Source organism: Lissotriton helveticus, chromosome 7 (genome assembly GCF_964261635.1).
Source record: "Lissotriton helveticus chromosome 7, aLisHel1.1, whole genome shotgun sequence".
NCBI lineage: Eukaryota > Metazoa > Chordata > Amphibia > Caudata > Salamandridae > Lissotriton > Lissotriton helveticus.
This window is the reverse complement of record NC_136068.1, coordinates 1,554,690,087-1,554,706,001: the sequence shown is the minus strand read 5'-3', so window position 1 is coordinate 1,554,706,001 and position 15,915 is coordinate 1,554,690,087.

Here is a 15,915-nt window from a genome sequence, read left to right as displayed (position 1 = left end):
TTGGCAAAGCCATTTAAATGGGAAGCCTGTTGATTTTACAAATGCCTATTTTTTATTGTTCCACCTTAATTTGATTGCATAGTTGACATGCGTATATCTTTTTGACTGCCCTCCCCACGGAAATTCCTTATTTGTAGGCATGTAATTTGGAATTTGTAAAATAATGTATTTGTATTCTTTCACATCTGACCAATTTTTAGGTTTCGCCTGTCGAAAGATGCGCACCGCGCAGCTTTTCGGCGCAGGCGAAATCTGCTGTCAACAGTATGTGGCTTGGTCACCGCCCCTCAGTCCCATTGGCTAGCTCCATAAATGGAGGCTAGCCATTGGAACAGAGATCTGTCCGTCAATTGCGGAGCAGATTCGGGGGCGTTCCGGCCATTTTTACTCATCCTGCCCCTTCTGACAACGTCATGCGGCGGTGGGCGTGTTTATTTTTTTTTTATCGTGTCGGCCTGTTTGTTTTTTTAGAAGTGTCTGTTGCTGGAGTTGGATGCAAGATTTAAGTTCCCACGAAGCAATCAGGTAAGGAGCATTTTCTTTCTAATCTCCTTTCCCGCCCCCCCTCCCGCTGTCCGTGTCTCCTTTCCCGCCCCCCCTCCCGCTGTCCGTGTCTTCTTTCCCGCCCCCCCTCTCGCTGACCGTGTCTCCTTTCCAGCTCCCGCTGACCGTGACTCCTTTCCCTCCCCCCCTCCCGCTGACCGTGTCTCCTTTCCCGCCCCCCCTCCCGCTGACCGTGTCTCCTTTCCCGCCCCCCACTCCCGCTGACCGTGTCTCCTTTCCCGCCCCCCCCTCCCGCTAACCGTGTCTTCTTTCCCGCCCCCCCTATTGTATGCTGGTGGCCTAGACACCACTTGTGCAACAAGGAGAGCACAACAGTTTCTTCTCTGGGGGAAATGAAGGGCGGTGGCCCTGCCCAAGAGTTGGTACTTTTCTTTCGGAAGGGACACCCACCATGAACCACGAGCTGTGCTCATTAAAGTGTCCCCAGTGTTCCATTGGTTGCCCACAGCCCCTGCCATGTCCTGTCTTCACAGGCAGCCTGCAACAGTGTGGCTTGGCACACCTCGAGACTTCTACTTGAACAGAAATGACAATCGCAATCACACTGGTCCTGTTTACACTGTTCTCGGGAAAGAAACGCGGCGAGGACAGGTTGTATATATGGGCATTGAATAATCAATCTTTAGGACAGCCTGATAGGACGAGCACCTTCCTCTTGTACTATTTATTCCTGCTTTTCTCCGATACCTGAAAGTCTCGTTTAATGAGGATTCGGACAAGAGCGGGAGGTCGGGGGAGGGGGCAGCTATGAATGTTCTTTATTTTGGGTCTTACATTGTGGAATCGGATTCCTGTAGCGATTAGGCAGGACTACACAATTATGGGATTGAAAGATGGGGTGATTATGGCATTGAAAAGATGGCTTTTTTGCGGATTTGCGTTTTTGTTGTTGAACGTTTCTTTCCTATCCTCATTTTAAACTCTGATGCTGAAGACGGCTCAGATGATTTTGTGCGCGCAATATCTTTCATTGCAGACTGTAAAACCTATCCTCCACCCACACCAAATCCCTACCTCTTTATTCCGCTGTCAGAAATGGTTTCCTGTGTATTCATTACTCCCTATATGCCAAGTGCTTTGAAGTGACCAGTGACTCGATCTTGGTAAGTCAGTGGCGCCATTGTTTCTTCAGTACAGGGGAGGCCCGGCGTGAGGCCCGGCCAGACTTCGCTCTGGTGCTCTCAGTGTCATCTTTCACTCCCACTCCACCACTCCTGTGTGTTCCACCCCACCCTCCCCCTGCCTGTCCTGCTGTCTCACTAACGCGTCCACCCTGCCTGTCCTGCTGTCTCACTAACGTGTCCACCCTGCCTGTCCTGCTGTCTCACTGACGTGTCCACCCTGCCTGTCCTGCTGTCTCACTAACGTGTCCACCCTGCCTGTCCTGCTGTCTCACTGACGTGTCCACCCTGCCTGTCCTGCTGTCTCACTGACGAGTCCACCCCACCCTGCTTGTGCTGTAGTCTCTCTAACGTGGCCTACCCACTCTCTCTTCACCCTTCACTCTTGGACCTCGCACCCGTGCCCTTCTTCAAAACTGGGTGCCCTTTCACCTCTGACCGCTGTCCTCAGCCTCGTGCCGTGTGCTTACCACACCCCGCCACTTCTGCTGCCCCCTCTCAGCAGTGCCTCCTCGTTTAATAGTAATCCCCTGTTTTGTAGCGCTGCGTGTGCACGTTATAGCTCCTATAATGCTACCTGGGTGTACGGGGTAAACGTATCTGTATTTGGGTGTGCCCGCACAGTGGTCTGATCTCTGCGGTCTTTAAATATGTTTTTTTTGCCTTTGATTGATCTGGTACTCCGGCCGCCTGTACGTGGTAACAGTTTGTGGTGATTGACGTGTGATGCCGCGCGCTCCTGTTGTCAGTCATGCTTGCCTCCTTCGCGCCCCCGCGCGTGCCCATGTTGTCAGTCCTGCATGCCTCCTGCGCGCCATGTTGTCTGTCATGCTTGCCCCCTGCGCGCCCATGTTGTCTGTCATGCTTGCCCCCTGCGCGCCCATGTTGTCTGTCATGCTTGCCCCCTGCGCGCCCATGTTGTCAGTCATGCTTGCCCCCTGTGCGCCCATGTTGTCAGTCATGCTTGCCCCCTGCGCGCCCATGTTGTCAGTCATGCTTGCCCCCTGCGTGCCCATGTTGTCAGTCATGCTTGCCCCCTGCGTGCCCATGTTGTCAGTCCTGCTTGCCTCCTGCGCGCCCATGTTGTCAGTCCTGCTTGCCTCCTGCGTGCCCATGTTGTCAGTCATGCTTGCCTCCTGCGCCCGCGCGTGTGTGAGTGTGTGTGTGTGTGGCTCTGTGTGTGTGTTTGTGCTGTGTGTGTGTGCAAATGCAATAGGTCTCGCATTTGTGAGAGATTAAGCTATTGGCATTGTAAATGACAATGCCATTTATTTATCTGTTTTCAAAACCAACACATAAATACAAAATTTGTCATTTACATTGCCAATAGCTCTAACTTTTACAAAGGCGAAACCGTTGCATTGTAAATGCTTGTTCACACTTTAAATCAATTTTGTTAACTCTCAAGACAATGAAACTGGAAGATTCTCTCATCTTCACGCAATATGTTATCTATTGATTTGTTGGGGCGAGCGTTCCTCTCAAAAAGGTATGATCTGAAGCTACTGCAGAGCTGGGTTTTTTACTCCTCCAGCTTGGAGCTTCTGGGAACAAAGAATAAAAGGAGCGTAAAGTTGGCTTTCAAAAGGTATTTTTCTCAGTATCACCTTGCTCCCCCTCAAGCACAAGAGAGGGCTGACTGACCATAAGTCAGTTTTAGGGCACCTGGCCTAGGGTGAAGACGAGGAAGAGGGAGTGGTCCAGACTGTGCAAGGTTTTTATTTTTACTCTTTAGATATTTTGTTGTCCTAGTTTTATACATGAAAGGCCATTAATATTTAAGAAGCATACTTCTATATAGAAATACTTACATTTAATGAACTTGGTCAACCAATAAGACTTATAGATGCAAACTCTGATACAAACACCACTTTACGAAGCACAGCCCTTTCCTTTAAATGTAGGGGCTGCACTGTCATCTGCAGAACAATAGTCCTGCTGCTGGGTCTGATGGTTTTGTGGACTAATGAGTCCACATTAGGGGCTTGTGTTCAACCTCATGGTCACAGGTTCAAATCCCGGTGGGTCCATTAAGCCTTTCATCCTTCTGAGGTCGATAAAATAAGTACCATTGATTTGGATACCAATAAGCATCTGTTATTCAGTGCCAGGATACCCTTGGGCGAAGGTGTGGTTTACAGATGTTATGTCACACCACAGGCAGATACAACCAGGGTCATTGGAATTAGGGGAAGGACCAAATTATGTGGCAGGTTTAACTAAATTATGGTGCAAAAAAGCCATATTATGCAGCGTAATGTTGTAAATTTTGTGACAGTAATACTTCATTGTTGTGTTATTTATTCATGGTACCACTATCTGGGCAAAGTTGTCACCACCGTAGTAACAGTTTAACAACCAAATACAGCAATATGCAACTGAAAGATAAGCAGTCAATTTTGGAGAATGGCTAGTGAACACATTACACATTTTTTAGTAACGTTTGATCTGTGTGAGCTAGAATCAAAAAATGTTGGCCGGTAAAATCTGCAGATGATGGAATATGTGGCAACTCGATAATCATGTGGAAATCGCCACTGCTGCAAAATGGCATAATTCCAGTGGCCCTGGGCACAGCACTCACTGCAACTGTGCAAGCTAACCTCTTGCACCTTTACACATATATATCTCAAGCAGCAGCACCTAGCACTCCTTGTACAAGCAGATCTGAGCGGTAGATGAAGGAACTATCTCAGCTTCCATCACACCTAGAATAGACACACTTGACTATCAGCCATAATAAAAACATAAAATGTGAAACAGATTGAACAGCAGAGCAAACCTAATCGCACAACCACAACAGAGTGAACCACTGACAGCATTGCTAGCTAGTGTTGAAGAAGGAGCGCAAGCTTCCCACAAGCAAAGTAGTGCTCAATGTGAACACCTATTGTAGTACTGATGCTGGACTGGATCCGTGACGCGACCTCCACCTATACTGATTTATTAAGCGCGAGCTATGCCGGTTATATAAGACATACCAGGACCGTCAAATATCCTTGGATTGCAAACAGCCCGATTTCATTTGGACGAATTCCTCTCATATATTGATCGTGGAGAAATAAAGTATTCTCATTTCAGTGCAAACAGAGTTGCACTTCATACTGACAGTCCGGAACATAGATTTTAAGCTCATTCGTTCCCAGGGTCTTCAGTTCACATATGAACATCTTGTCCTGAAGATGGTCTTGTAGATGAATCCACAAGATAAGACCAAAACGTCGACACTTCCAACTCAAATCCATCCGTATTTGTACATAGGAACTGCTCACTGTCTTCTAATTGTGTTTTCCTTTCCTTCTAATGCAAGAAATAGATTTTTACAAAAGTGTTTTTGAGAAAAAAGCTATGTTGAAAATAAATGTTCTTCTCAGCTACTTCTTGTATTTGTGAAATACCCTCTTAAGCTCTATTTATATAAATTTGTATTCAAAAGCATACACCCCCTTACGCCCACTTTTTTTTCCTCTCGATAAGTTAATTTCAAACTGTTACAATGTATACGTGTAATGTATTTACTAGAGGCCAAACAGCAAGGGCTCTCACAATTGATTGCATAGTATTGAATAATTTGTTTTGGAAAAAAATCCCTTGTGGGCACCATTAACATATAATAGTGCATAACACCCAAGCCCCCAAGGGTAGATTGGGCTGCCCATTTTTACTTGACAGAATGTGAACCGCAGCATAAGTGCCTCTGAAATTCAGAACAGGTGTAGCACAGACAAAAACAAAGAAAGCTTCTAACTCTCTCAAACGTACAGAAGATGTAAAGTTAGTGTAGAAGCCTTTCACTTTTTATCATTCAGAAAGGATCCATATCAGCCTCCACAAGTTCCTTACATTCAGAAAATACGGCTTTTGCACCAGCGATGCACGTTTCCGTCACAAAGAGCGTCAGAAGCCTCTGCAGTGCAAGAGTTTCTCCAACATATAGAGGTGTGCGAGGCACTGAGGCACTGGTCCCATTGGACACTCGAGCCAGAAATGAGCAGAGCATCCATCTACGCTCTCTCATCAATCTCCAAGACTCCAACCCCCAGCTCACATCCGCTGCAGAATGAGGTGTTCGGCAGAGGCTGCCAAGGTACAACTTTAGAAGACACTAGATCTACTGTATTTTTATTACATTCATGGGTAACAGAATATTGAAGGGAATCCGCATCACTAGACATGTAAGGATAAGCGAAACCTTGCATTGCATGCTGCATGAGTGGATACACCAGGTTATAACTATAATATATGGATCCAGCATTGATGCATACAGATCATAGAATGGGGCAATCATTATCAGCCAGGTAAAGAAACATCTGACTACTTATCAGAATATAATGACATTGAGCCCAGGCAGATTCACACAGACCAGAAAATCCTTTGTCGTCTGAGATAACTACCTCTTCCTAGTGCAATAGCAGTATACGTACGTGTTCCTCGCTTGTACTGCCAGAATAATAATAGGATTTGGCTATAGATTGTATTACAAGACGGAGGCACATATCATGTAATTTATTTTTACTATTTACTTATCAAAGCATTTTAAATAACTACATTTCCCATTATCCTGCTTTCCAGACAGGAAATGACAATTAACTGAGTTAACCCAACACTATAAATAGGGCAAATGTGAGAAAGTGTCTCTTTTGATATGGTTAGCCCCACACTTATTGCCTGAAACATTATTATAGTTTTGATTGAAAGTGCACAAGATCCCTGCCAACCATGGCCCCTGTGCCAGAGTTCCTTTCCTAAAACTGAACCACGATTGGCAACTTCAGACACCGCAGTAAGTCCCTAGTAAATGGTAGCCTGGTACCTACAGCGTTGGGACTGAAGAGGGTCCCCTAGGGACCACTTACCAAGGCCATGCTAACTGCCACTGCAGCCTGCATGCCTTGGTGCAGACAAAAAGGACAAAGTCGACATGATACACTGCCTGTGTGGTCAATACAAATGAGGGAGAAGGGGCGCATATAGGTCCAGCATACAGACCCCAATAAATACAATGTAGCACCAAAGGGGTATGCAGTTCCTGTTGGGTGGGGAAAGAAGAGATGGAGGCAAGGTTGGTCAACACCCTTACTCAGTAGTGGAGTGTGGGTGTCTCCCAATTTGGGAAGTGGGGCCCTCATACACCCATTTAGGTGACATGCTTCATCATAGGGCTTGCTCCTCGTCAGGCCGGGTCTGCAATGCCTGACGGGCACCCTATGAGGGGCTTTGTTTTTCCCAAGCCGTATAGGTGAGGTGCGTATGAGGGGAGTAGTGATGTAGATGTGAGGTGATGTGAGGAGAAATAAAATGAGGCGAGGTGGTGCTTAAAAATGAATTTTAATCTCGGAGATGTCTGTATGTGTGTAGTCATGGTCTTTCCACACCCTACAGGAACTGCATACTCCTGCGGTGCTACACTGCCTGTGTGCCATGTCAAAATAGCACTACCCAAGGTATAGGTAAATCAAACCTCTAGCAGGCCTTACAGACATAAGGCAGGGTGCACTATATCTCAGGGGGAAACATCCTTTACAACGCAACTTTTACCACGCAGTGCCTTTACGACGCAACTTTTACAACGCAAACCATTACAACGCATTGCGCTGGGGGGCGCTCTAGGATAGGGAATGTATTTAATATACTATCCAACACCTTCCCTACTATCCACGGGGAATGGAGTTGGAATAGTAAATTAAATAAATCACTATCCAGCGCCTAAAAGCACTATGCGTTGTAATGGTATTCGTTGTCAATACCACGTTGTAAAGGCATGCGATGTAAAAGTATGCATTGTAACGTCATACATCCATCTCAGGTGTGGGCATATCTGCATGAACAGATATACCCCTACCATATTTAAGTCCATTCTTAATATTGTAAGTGCCAGGAAATCCATAGATAGTACACAGGCTGGAAATTTGACAACTCGAGTTCCCCAGTACCATGAGGACTTCACTAAACCCAGGAGTGTTTGGTACCAAACAACTCCTCTTTATACAGCCACACTCACGTCAGTGTTGGATTTATTAAAACATGTACTCAGAAGGCACCTCAGAGGTGCCACCAGAAAACCTACTAAACCTGATGTGGACTCTGACTGACTTTAGGCAGCCAGCCACCACCAGACATGTTACTGGACCCCTGGGTCGAGAGCCCCTGCTCTCTGAGGCCAGAAACAAAGCCCATCCTGGTCGGAGGTGTCACACCTCCTCCCCCAAGGATGAGCACAGTGCTTGAGAGGGAAGCTTCAAAGGCCTTGCCACCTTTGTAATGTGATATAAAAGGGGATGATGGACGGAGCGTTTGAGCAAATCAAACACTCACCCCCAGGCAACTGATCTGGGTTTAATCCATCACCATTCTTTAGCCCACTCAGCCACCCCATTTCAGACACGGCTATATGCAAATCAGTCTGACCCTGTGCCTCATGGGAACAGTTCAGCCCGAACTGCCAAGCCATGTCTTCCATGGACCGGAAACAAGCATCCTGGGACTGGTTTCGGATTCATAATCCTCATCAGCCAGGCTATCTTGAATCCAGTGGCCAAGTGAGCAAGGGACTCACGTCTGAGCATACCCTGCCACACTTAGGGCGAACAAAGCGATACAAAAGGGGATGATGGACGGAGCGTTTGAGCAAATCAAACACTCACCCCCAGCCAACTGATCTGGGTTTAATCCATCACCATTCTTTAGCCCACTCAGCGACCCCATTTCAGACATGGCTATATTTCCGGTCCAGGGAAGGCATGGCTTGGCAGTTCGGGCTGGACTGTTCCCACGAGGCACAGGGTCAGACTGATTTGCATATAGCCATGTCTGAACTGGGGTGGCAGAGTGGGCTAAAGAACGGTGATGGATCAAACCCAGATCTTTTGACTGGGTGTGAGTGTTTGATTGGTTCAGATGCTCCGTCCATCACCACCCCCTTTTGTACCGCTTTGGCCGCCATAAGTGTGGCAGGGTATGCTCAGACGTGAGTCCCTTGCTCACTTTGCCACTGGATTCAAGCAACCTGGGCAGAAGACGGCTGTAATGCCAGAAACTGGTCCTCGGAAGCTTGTTTCCGGTCCAGGGAAGGCATGGCTTGGCAGTTCGGGCTGGACTGTTCCCATGAGGCACAGGGTCAGACTGATTTGCATATAGCCATGTCTGATCTGGGGTGGCAGAGTGGGCTAAAGAACGGTGATGGATCAAACCCAGATCTTTTGACTGGGTGTGAGTGTTTGATTGGTTCAGATGCTCCGTCCATCACCACCCCCTTTTGTACCGCTTTGGCCACCATACGTGTGGCAGGGTATGCTCAGACGTGAGTCCCTTGCTCACTTTACCACTGGATTCAAGCAAGCCGGGCTGAAGACGGCTGTAATGCCAGAAACTGGTCCTCTGAAGCTTGTTTCCGGTCCAGGGAAGGCATGGCTTGGCAGTTCGGGCTAGACTGTTCCCATGAGGCACAGGGTCAGACTGATTTGCATATAGCCATGTCTGATCTGGGGTGGCAGAGTGGGCTAAAGAACGGTGATGGATCAAACCCAGATCTTTTGACTGGGTGTGAGTGTTTGATTGGTTCAGATGCTCCGTCCATCACCACCCCCTTTTTTACCGCTTTGGCCGCCATAAGTGTGGCAGGGTATGCTCAGACGTGAGTCCCTTGCTCACTTTGCCACTGGATTCAAGCAAGCCGGGCTGAAGACGGCTGTAATGCCAGAAACTGTTCCTCGGAAGCTTGTTTCCGGTCCAGGGAAGGCATGGCTTGGCAGTTTGGGCTGGACTGTTCCCATGAGGCACAGGGTCAGACTGATTTGCATATAGCCATGTCTGATCTGGGGTGGCAGAGTGGGCTAAAGAACGGTGATGGATCAAACCCAGATCTTTTGACTGGGTGTGAGTGTTTGATTGGTTCAGATGCTCCGTCCATCACCACCCCCTTTTGTACCGCTTTGGCCGCCATAAGTGTGGCAGGCTATGCTCAGAAGTGAGTCCCTTGCTCACTTTGCCACTGGATTCAAGCAAGCCGGGCTGAAGACGGCTGTAATGCCAGAAACTGGTCCTCGGAAGCTTGTTTCCGGTCCAGGGAAGGCATGGCTTGGCAGATTGGTTCAGATGCTCCGTCCATCACCACCCCCTTTTGTACCGCTTTGGCCGCCATAAGTGTGGCAGGGTATGCTCACCCGTCAGGGATTAGATGGACACAAAGAGCCAAAGGGAAGGCAAGGAAAACAGAAGGCTTGGCGCTGTGAACTCTTGTTGCGGCAGTGATCAACAGCTGGGAAGACAAGAGAGACCAGGTTAGAGGGTTCCCGCACCACCCACAGCCTATTCCCACAATGCAATCGTATACAGGAGACCGTAGTTCCGGACCACTCACCAAGATAATTAATAACAGGATAACTCCTCATAGGATGGCGTATTCCCAGTTGAGTGTTCCTGCGCTGCGGTAAACCCACGTCACAGGTGATTGTTAGGCGTCCACAACCTGTCCTGTGTGTCCGTGAGCTTTTGCAGAATATTCTATTGCCCTCAGGTGGAGCGCACTTACGCGTTGTTCTTCAGCAGAAGGGGAAGACAGTACCCCCCGAACATGTTTGCCACAACTAGTGCGCTCCTGCGCGGGTCAAGCTAAAACAAAGTAAAGCGCTCCTGCGCTGATGAAAGCTAAAACAAGTAAAGCGCACCTACGCTGGTGAAAGCTAGAACAAGGAATGCGTTCCTGCGCGGAATACAAAAAGTACCTGGTAGCGCAGCGGCGCTTAAATAACCCCGTGTCACGAGTCCCTATGTCTGTTGAAGGAGCAGCAGGTGTCACAGGAAGGAAACCGGAGGGTCAGGGAAGGTGGCGCTAGGCAGCACGAGGTCAGAGAGGCACTCCAGTAGACGAACACTCCCTGGAATGCCGTATCGAAGAAACAGAACGTCTCCTCCCAAAGTGCGGCTTGGTTAGCGCTCCCAACGCGAGCCAGAAAACTTAAAGAATACAAAGCGTTGACCCGGCGGGAATCGCGGGACTTATGCGATTCCCCCGGAAACGCTGCAGGGAATCCGAAAGTCAGGTAAAGACTAGACCGGGACTCCGCTTCCGCCCGGAAGTGAGTGTCTCGGTCTCCTGTATAGGAGAGGCGGAACCGCCGATACATGGCAGTACCCCCCACTAAAACAGATCCCTCTCCCCCACCACCGGAGACCAGGGAAAAGAGGCAGGCCGGGCGCTAAGAGGGTGGCTGAGATGGAAGGCACGGACCAGCCGGGGAGCATGGCGTACATGTGACAGGGGTTTCCAGGAACGCTCGTCAGGACCATACCCTTTCCAGTCCACCAGGCAGTTGAGCCGCCCTCTGGTACGACGAGAACCCAGTATGGCCCTGACCTCGTACTCCACATGGCCTTCTACCTGCACTGGAGTGGGAGGAACAGCAGTGGTGCACCCAGGATGGACAGAGCTCAGCAGGGAAACGTGAAAAACAGGGTGGATCTTCATGTGAGGAGGCAGCGAGAGCTTCATGGCCACCGGGTTGATCACCTTCTCGATGACGAAAGGACCCACATAGCGTGGTAGGAGTTTTTTGGAGCCAAAAAACGTTAAGGTGTTTCATGGATAGCCACACCCTGTCGTCTGTGTGATAGTCCGGTTCCTTCTGTCTGTGTGCATCGGCATGCATCTTGTAGGTCTCTTTGGCTTTTGCTAACTCAAACCGGGCTTGCTGCAAGAGGGCGCAAAGCGTTCCATGGTATGCCCTCACCGTGGGCAAGGAGCTAGGCATCGGTTCCTCCCAAGCAGTGGTTCGGGGGTGCCGACCCTGGAGGCAGAAAAAAGGAGATACACCGATGGCGGAATGCCTACTGTTGTTGTAGGCATACTCTGCCAACCATAGCACCTCAGCCCACTCTCGTTCCACAGCAAGCAATAAACAGTGGAGATATTGCTCCAGGGTGTGATTGGTCCTCTCTGCCTGTCCATCCGTTTGGGGCTGGTATGCGGAAGACAGACGCGCATCCATCTCCAGAGCCCTGCAGACTTCCTTCCAGAAGCGGGACACGAATTGCGACCCTCGGTTCGTTATTACCACTGATGGAATACAGTGAAGACGGACCACTTCCTGCATGAAGACCAGAGCTAGTTCGGATGCCGTGGGTAGTTTCTTTAGAGGTACGAAATGAGCCATTTTGGTGAGATGATCCACGATGGTGAGAACAGTGGTGTAACCGTTCTTGGTGATAGGTAGTTCCACCACGAAGTCCATGGATACTGTGTGCCACGGGAATGGAGGCACAGGGATGGGACGCAACAACCCAGTAAGTGGTTCCGATCTATTTTTTCCCTGGAGGCAGATGGCACACCAATACACGTGGCTCTTAGTGTCCGTCTCCATCGTGGGCCACCAGAAATGTCTATGGAGTAGGTCGAGTGTCTTATGGTACCCAGGGTGAACGGAGAGGACATGGTCATGACACATGAATAATGCTTGCTGTTGTCTGGCCACTGTTGGCAGGTAGTATTTGCTGTCCTTGTACAGGAATCCATTGGTGTACGATACCCCTTGCAGTTCCTCTGCTACAACAGTTGATCTGGTTTGTTGTACATCTTTTTGTATTATCAAAAACAATGGCCCAACTCGTGATTGTTTGCTGGCTCAATAAATCATATGCTCACAGTTGATCACTTCTAAAGTTAAATGAGGAATAAGGTTATTTACCTCTAGTATGATTAAATCATAGGATATTCATTCCATTGAAAAAGCAACCACCTATCACAACTCATTTATTTACAAAAAGGAGTTTTAATAGAGTACTCCAAACACAGCGGAACATTTATTTATATACATTTGTACAATATTCACAGCAAACGGTAAAGGAAAGAGCAACGTGCTTCTATAAGGGTGCCGGAAATAGAAGAAAGTAGTGGTTTAAGGAGAAAAGGGGTGTAAGCCTCAACGGAAAAGTGACATAAGATTTTGTTAACTTAAAGCAAAAGCTGGAAAATATCCAACGTGTTGTGCAAACAGGCCACTATTGATATTATTCCAATTTATAACAATCATACAGTCTTGACTGGCATGTATAATGTTCCAAAAAATAGTGGTCCTGGTTATGGGAAAGGGGGGGCGTCGACGTTTCGACCCGTCTTGGGGTACTAGGGTAACTGGGAACCTCGACCTGCGGGTCTTCCTCAGGACGTGTAAGGCAAAGCCTTCGTACCGTAGCTAAAACGCTGTCCAATTTGCTTTTATGGGAAGTTCACAATCCTCATGTATCTCGAAGGACGTGAAGGGAAATGGCCACAGTCCCACTCCAATTTTTTGGTCGTAGACCGTCAACACAAAAATTCAGGTGCAGATTGCAAGGGTATTAATACTGTTCTCATGCACGGACTCGTCTGTGACTTCAAGTGTTCGTGTATGGATATCGCCGTGGAGTAAAGAAGAATATATCTTCGTCCTGGTATCTGACGGTGCTTTATGCTTCTCCAGTATCACCCTCAATGGGAGTCATTCACAAGAGTGGGCGTTGTCCCAAATGTCAATTGCCAAATGTGCGCACGAGTGGTTTTTTTGGTGTCGGCTCGCCAGACTCGGAACGCACGTGGCGTCGTTCACATATGAGGGCGTTGTCCAAGATGTCGGTTGCCAGGTATGCGCACGAGTAGTTGGTTTGTTGACACTGACACTGACTGGCCAGCCTCGAACTGCTTTTTTTGTTTGGGGGATTTCACCCATCCAAGTATTGCAACACTTAAACAGGAAAAATCCCACAAACCAGCAGGACTCTTTAAGAACAGGAAGCCAAGCTATACCTGAGAGAAACAGTCCCCAGGATACGGATCTGTCAGCATCACCTACATCCTCCATGATGGATTTTTTATTGATGTTACAGAAAACCCTTCAGGGAATTCTAGAAGTATCAATGTTGAATAATGGCGTATTAAAATCCCAATAGTCGTTCCTAAAAAAGATTGAAGAGGAGCTGGTAGGAATTAAAGGGCAAATGCCGCACATGATAAGACCAGTAGTCACTCCCCAGCCCACAGAACAAAGTATAGTGAGTGAGACGGCAGATGCACTAGATAACGTATATATATCCAAACGCCCAATGCTGATAAAAAGGAGACTTGAATATGTAAGGGTCCTTACCAAAGGTAGGGCAAGTAAAAAGCAGGCTCCGAAAACAGCAACAAAGGGAAAAAGGAAGGAAATGGAGGTTGAGGAAAAACTAAGTCTAAATGCCTCTGCCCGGACTTATGTACCCACTAGATCCCCGGTATCAGAGAACAGAAGAAACGCCCTGAGTGTACAAAGGAAGAACCAGAGTAGTAAGGGTTTAAAGGAGAAGTTATCAAAAATCAAATTTGCAAATCAGCGAGTAAACCCAACCTTAGGGGGACAAAACCAGAACCATCAGAGATATGGTAACCCAGAGGAAACACCACAATCCCACGATCTAGCAGAAATGGAAAGTAAAATGGGTCCCCCAGTGTGGGTAAAGGGTAGACAGCTAAAACCAGAAACCCCTAAGAAAGGAGTAGAGGTGGATAATAACAAATGGGTGTACCTGGAACCGGCTCAATCAGGCCAAAGGGGAAAGAAACTGAGGAAAATGAACCCATTAAATAGGGCACAAATCCTGACTACCTTTTCTAAATGCACAAGTCTGAGTGGGATTGGCTCGAAAGATCTGAGACTGGTGGGCTTTACAGAAAATACAAATGGCAAGGAAATAACAAGAGTATTACTTTACTCGGACCTGGTAAAAATGGCAATTACGAAAGCAGCTAGTGAGATACTCCAAGTGGGAATAAGGTTGATCCCAGAGAGGGAATTAAAGAGAAAAATACAATCAGGAAGTAGTTTCCTAAAGTGCCATGCAGGTCTAGGGAGGAGACAGGTGAGGCTACTAAGATATAATGAAGAAGAGGGTAGCCGCCTGAACATAGTGATAAATAAGACAGTAAAGGAGGACTTATGGGGTAATTGGAACCAAAGAAGCTATCTGGGAGAACCCTCCGAGAGGTATATGGAGGGAATGGCAGAAGATGGTGGCTCAAGTGTGGTAGAATACGATGTGGGGGTGTCGCACAGCCTAAGTCTCTTATCATGGAATATAAATGGCCTAGGCAATGAGATAAAACAAGAGCATATAAAGAAATTAGTAAATGAAGTGGTAATTGCCTGCCTACAAGAGACTTGGGCATGCGACGAAACCCCTAACTTCGAGGGCTACCTTCAATTAAATCGACTGGCCAAGAGAAAAAGATTTGGTCGCCCATCGGGTGGAATCATGACTCTCGTCTCAACAGAAGTAATAAGAGACGTAATATTGCTAAAAGTGAAATGTAAATGGCTATTGGCATGTAGATTAGACCTCCTGACCCTGGATAAGAAATATGAAATGGTAACTGTTATAAATGTATATATGCAGTGGGATAATGTGGCAGAGTATGTAACTGAGATGGGGAACTTCAAAGAGGACATAGACTCTCTATTAGAAAAGTATGCTTCAGATGTATTGTTAATTATGAGGGATTTTAACCATAAATTGCACCCAAAGAAGGTCGACCTCTAGAATAGAGAACTGTTGGATGCATATAGAATCAACTATGCCAGTTTCCCAGTATGTGATCCCTCGAAACAGGATATGTAACTGGAAAATTATTTAGGGGAAAGGGGTGTCTTTTGCCTAAATGGCAGATTTAACACAGACTGCCCTGCAAAGAAGACCTTCAAAATAGGTTTACAAAATTGCCCAATTGATTATGTATTTATGTTAGCCTGGAACTTCCTTCTAGTGCGGGAATTTAAGTTACACAAAAGTGAAAGCAGTGACCACAACCCGTTGCAATTGACGGTATATGGGGGAAGGATGGAACCTAGAGAGAAACTGATCCCACAAGAAGTTGATTACCCCAAGCGTGCAACGACAAGACTAACAGAGGAGTATCAGGAAAAATTAAAGTCCTTTCAACTTAAGGTTGAATTAGGAAATCTCGGGTGCAAAAACTTGGAATTGTATGAGGAGAAGATAGCCCAAGTAGTTCAGTGCCTCAGGATAGAATTTAAAAAACGATTAAAAAAAAGGGTACAATAATCCCGGCTAGCCGACTGAAATGGTTTTCCATTGACTGTCAAACTAAAAAAAGGGAGATAAGGGCAGTATTCAGATGTCAACGGAAAAAGTTTAACCAAGAGAGGCAAAAATATCTTAATAAGCTGAAAACTGAGTTTAAAAAGATGGTCACCGATGCAAAAGG